The 5,703-nt window shown below is 41.2% G+C and overlaps 1 protein-coding gene across 1 annotated transcript in view; it reads right to left on the bottom strand.

Moving 5' to 3' along the window:
* Positions 1-5,000, bottom strand: part of LOC143026224 (serine/threonine-protein phosphatase CPPED1-like) — a 7,312-nt gene extending 2,312 nt beyond the window's left edge. Inside the window, exons 1-2 of the mRNA XM_076186243.1 lie at positions 4,228-5,000; positions 1-179 (exon numbers count right to left, since the gene is read on the bottom strand). The exon at positions 1-179 is cut by the window's left edge and continues 2,312 nt beyond it. The gene's annotated coding sequence lies outside the window, so the exon portion shown is untranslated. The remainder of the gene's footprint in view (positions 180-4,227) is intronic.
* Positions 5,001-5,703: the final 703 nt, after the last annotated feature.

Below are 5,703 nucleotides of genomic sequence, written 5' to 3'. Positions count from 1 at the left end.
AACCTATTTCAGAATAACGTTATAGCTCGCTAAGGTAACACTGAAGGAGAACTGTTGTAGAGGACGAAGCTGCCTGCCGTAGGAGTGCTTGGCGTGGTGGTAGTAGTAGTGACTTCTGAAGGAAGGAGGTGAAGAGGCCGGACAAACTGGTGTTGTGAGTAGCGACACGGAGAACTGCCCTGCAAAAATAAATAAACTAATTAAATAATATGGAACCACAAAAACGTCACAATGTCATTTTCAACTACTTGGGAATAGTTTATATTACTGTAGAATAATAATGAAGATTTGCATGACAACGGCCGTGCTGCAGACTACAAAACAAGTGATCGGGAGGTTAGAACAGCGACGGTGAAGTGTGGATTATTAAGTTAATTGTGGTTTGGAAAATTAATGGTATTATGCACACGGTGGTACACATAATTTATTAAATTACTAAGAACAAGTAACTGGAAAGGAAGATGCGAAGGTCTTCCGTCTTATCTAAATGTACCTGCGCATAATTCAAACATTTATTTCCCTCGTCAGACTCCCAAAATTTGTTGAGGAAAAGTAATAATAGCAATATTACACTGGAGCTGAGTTGGCATATATCAAGCCTTGATCCACTCGTGACGGAAAATGAATATCCATGAAAAGACGTGGTGGGGGAGGGAAGGAGAAAGAAATACAAGACGTAGATGCTTCATAAACTTGTTCCTAATATTGCACAATTTGATAAGAAAAGGTATATGGATACCAAACAGGGGTCACGGGTATAGGAAATCGGTTCCAGGTTGGAAAATAAAGAGATGATTTGAATTTTGTATTTGGCAGGAATAATAATAAAAAAAAAAAAAAAAAAAAAAAAAAATCTGCTCCAGGTTGGCAAATAGATGATTTGAATTTTGTATTTGGCAGGAAAGAAATAAAGAAAAGAAGATTAAATAAAAAATAAATAATGAGATGATTTGCATCATGGATTTGGCGGGAAAGACAATAACAATGTCTCAAAATACAGTGAACAATAACAATTTGTTGGGCGGGAAAATAAATAACTGGGAGAGAGACAGGAACGCGAGAAATCGTTACGTAATTAAGGATGGACTCCAAACGATATCGCTACTATAGAAAATTACAATGCCGTAGAGGAAAGGGACATGAAATTACAATTCTCACGAGATAATGTCGAAAGTTTGAGTACAAACTCTGGTGGTGGGAGGGAGTGGTCGATGGCAAGAGGGTCAGGCGATCTATACACAGCGTGAGACCGCCAGCCCTAAAGGTGAGGGGACGATTGAGTTTGCGACACTGGGGGGAGGCTTGTGGGTGGACGGGTTGACCTCTCATGCAGTGTGAGCGTGTGGGCAACTATATATCATCCATGAATAATTTTCCCCTGGCAATGTGTATGTGTATATAAACATATATATATATATATATATATATATATATATATATATATATATATATACATATATATATATATATATATATTGCAGTAATTCACCAGGCACACGTGAAAATAATATGCAGAAAAAAACACTGGGAAATAAGAAGCTTAGTCCGAACGTTTTCGTCTATTTAAGACATCATCAAGGAATACACAGATACAGAGACATAGGTGGATATAAATATACATAAAGTAGAAGACAAACTAGGAACATGGGAAGGACACTCAAGATGCTTCATAATCAGGTAGAACGTTTGGTCACATGACGTTACGTTATGTAATCATTATATGTGCGTATAATGAGATGGGTAAGTGGGGTTGAGGGATCTTGCAAAGAGCAGTGTTAGTACAGTTTTCATATCTCCTATGGATATACAGGGAAGAATAAACGCAATTTTATCAAAACAATCATACGCACAAGAAAAAAACGCATCCCTGACACACACACATACGCCGTATAGCCACTGGGAAATATAAAATCAAGTTTAAAACGAAAAGACAAGAATTGTTTTACCACTGTCGGTGAGTTTTATGAATATGGTATATATATATATATATATATATATATATATATATATATATATATATATATATATATATATATATATATATATATATATATATATAATTTGCCACCAAGCGATTTTATTGAACAAAGGGAAATCCTCTGCAACGAAAGCCCTCAACACGTCTCGAGTAAATCTCGATTAACCTCTACGTTGCGTTTGAGGTCATTGGCATTTATTGAAGCTGCCGCCAGCCGAGTTTACTGATCTGAAGGAAACCCCCATCGTACCAACACACTTGTACGTTGGTTAGTGCATTTGGATCCCACGTTTGAGGTCCCGTGTTCGAGCCGCGCTCCCGGCTCGAATTTTTTTAACTGATACTATAAGCCGACAACCCCATCAACAAGGAAATAGTGTATGTGCGTGCGTACATATGATTAACCATGGTCTTGGATCATGTGTTTGACTCGTGATCGTCAGCTACTACCCTCCCAGATGAGAGCTCATATATGACCAATCTATGGGTAATACTGTTGATGCATGTGTATGTGTGTGTGTGTGTAGGGTCATAGCATTACCCATGCACCAGGCCATATATGAACACCAAGCCGTCGATAGCGAATACGGCACGTGCTCTTATATCATGGCGAGTCAGACACACACACATATCTGTCCATGTCAAGGTTTGTTACAGACCCCAAAACACAACAAACGCGATTAGTTTTCTCGCCCCTCTTCACGGTTTCTCCGAGTACACCCCCAATGCAGCCATCCTTCCCATTCCAAACAACTCTCAGCAGGAGTGGTCAACTTGCTCTAGTCATGATTTTTATGGATGTCCCCTTCGTCTCCTCCCACAGAGGTCTGCCTCCTGATGGTCGAATTAACATGACATATGACTGTAGAGCCAGAGCTGACGTTTAAGAATTATACTGGTGACAGGCCTTGACTTAGTCTCACGGATGTAGTCATACCAGCGATATTCCATAATGCTACGAAGGCACTTAATATCACAGACAGTCAACATTCAGTGTCCATGCCTCACAGTTGTACAATACAGGTAGCTGAGTGAGTCCATAACGCCATGGGCAATACCAAGCCTTCGAAGGATCTGAGATGTCTCATCAATGTTATGCACTTCAACATGAAGCATTCCAACAACTCAGTGCCCCCACCACTCGCATGGACAGACTGATCTATATCGTCCTGCAAGCCCATAAACACTTGGACCTTAGTCTTGGTCCAAGAGACCTCGAGTCCAAACAGTCTCGTTTCCTGTGCAGTGACTCGAGGGCTGCGACCAGGAGCTCCCACGACTCCACAAGAAGTGCAACATTATCAACAAAGTCAAGGTCGGTGACTTCAGTGTTGTTCATAGAGATGCTCCGCAGTGGCATTGATCAACAACACTCGTCCAATACTCAGTCCATGCGAGTGTTGAGATGTGTTGGGGCGAGGACACGCCTTTGGGTCACTCCTGAATTAACAGGAAAGCAGCTGGGTGCGCCTCTTTCACGGCACTCTCTGTCCCAGAGTATTGGAGGATGAATTAAAAAAAAATCCTTGTGGGAATTACAAGAGCAGATCCAGGGCTTACGACACACTCGCAAGATTGCCTTCCTGTGATCAGCATACCAGGTAGTCGGGATGTCACCAAGTCCTTACGGTGACAATATATCATTAAACATGATTAATTGGATGAGTGATGGTATTTCGTCAGCAAAAGCCAGCGTTTCTATCCAAAAGATCTGTATCGCGCTGAAGAGGTGATTATACTGTAGAGGTAGTGAAGAAGTTCAGTGAGTTAAGAGTGAAACTTAAAATCACCAGCACCTATTAGAATGGAGATTAATCTTCTGTCATGAAGAATGTTGCGTGACAGATGTCACTAAGTCCCTAACATATTGATAAAATAAAAATTGTGTAAACAAAACACCATACAGGACAATTGGGAGGTGGATATGTGATTATTTTGTGTATCTACATCGGGTAGAGCCCTCTAAGTAATATGTTATTCTAATCAGTCCGGGAGTAGATCTTCCAGCTGAATAAAACAAATGGATTCTCGTTAGTAAGAACAAAATATATGTAATATACCAACGGATTTAGAGGAATCTACCTAATATACCAACGGATTTAGAGGAATCTACCTAAGTCCATTGTTATGCAGATTTTCTAATTCCTCTAGAGGTACAGGTTACTCCTAAAATTATTATTCGTAAGGTAAGCAAGAGCAAAAAGTGTAGCTTACGTTCTAACATTTAGACATCAAAGGGAGACACTCACTTTAAAAAATTCCACGTGTGCTTCTTTAACCAGATCTATGACCCTACGATGACGTCATATCTGAGTCAGAATATATGATGAATCCTGGTGAAATTTCGTCCCGCTGTTGGGGGTGGAATCAATGACGACATCGGTGACGTCATGTTGGTGGAGAGGGTTGTACGACGGCGGATAGATGCTACTATAACTGGAATGTGTTCAGCAGTCTGTTTCGTTAGGTTTTCAAGCGACCGGAGGCACTTTGTCTTTGGGGTTGCACAGTTTATCAAAATTTTGATTGTAGTTAACAACAACTGTTGCTGTTGCAAGATGCCGTGACACCAACAGGCACAGCCAGAACAAGATGGTGTTGTACTATTCAACCTTGTGTGGTCAGTCATATACTTTATATACACCGTGGCTATATAGAATCCAGTGTATACAAGAAGGTCCACTAATAGATGAATTAGCAAAAGAATAATGAGAAATAAAAAAACAGCACCGTAGAAATCAGTTTCAGCAGTGAAGCATACACCAAAGAAAGCCAAGCCCTCTTGTGCAACACGGGAAACCGGTTCGGCTGGTAAGAACGGAGGAAATTGTCAAGTTTTTTCCCTTGATCAATTGCGAACGAAACCCGAAATAGTTGAGGAGTACAGCAGCCCACGACAGTTCAGGTGATGAAGGAACTCTTTTGGGCAGACCCAAGGGGGAATCTCCCAGAAGGCCCTTCACCTCCCCGGCGTAGTTTGCACGCTCCTCCGAAGCCTCCCTGATCCAGACTAAACCAGCTGGCTGTCGCAGTCTCGGATCGAGCAGACTGCGCATGTTTGGAACGGAGGGGAGGAAGGGAGGTTGTGATTGCTGGAGTCACGGATATGCGTGGTGATTTGGTCATTAATGTGCTATGGTGATAATCCTGGGTGGAATGATGACTGGGAATTTTTGGGGTTAGGAGGGGAGGAAGGGAGGTTGTGATTGTGGAGTCACGTGATTGCTGGAGTCACGGATATGCGTGGTGATTTGGTCATTAATGTGCTATGGTGATAATCCTGGGTGGAATGATGACTGGGAATTTTTGGGGTTAGGTCTGGAAAATGGTGAGGTGAAAGGTCGAATGACTGTGATAACTAGAATTGGTAGTCGGGGTGGTGTGATGACTGATGTGGTGAGTAATGTATTTTTATGGAGGACTCGAGCGGTTGCATAACGATTTGTGTGTTTTGATGATAAATCGAGACTGTGGTGTAATAACTGGCGCCCATTGGTGGTAGGCCTTATCTGTTACGTGGGTTTGGAAAATTATTGGTGAGGGGATATGGTAGTGGCATTGGATCCGTAAGTAATATGACAGGACAGGAGGGGCAGTAGTTTCCGTTGTGAACAAAATTTAAGGGAGGGCGGGTTATGGATAATATATTTATTTTTTATATCTACTCTGTTTTTCTATTTATACATTGATCTATTTATCTATTCATCTGATTATCTATTTATCTA

This window comes from Oratosquilla oratoria, chromosome 6 (genome assembly GCF_046742065.1).
Source record: "Oratosquilla oratoria isolate Oo_2021 chromosome 6, ASM4674206v1, whole genome shotgun sequence".
Lineage (NCBI taxonomy): Eukaryota > Metazoa > Arthropoda > Malacostraca > Stomatopoda > Squillidae > Oratosquilla > Oratosquilla oratoria.
This window is presented reverse-complemented; position numbering and strand designations above follow the sequence as displayed.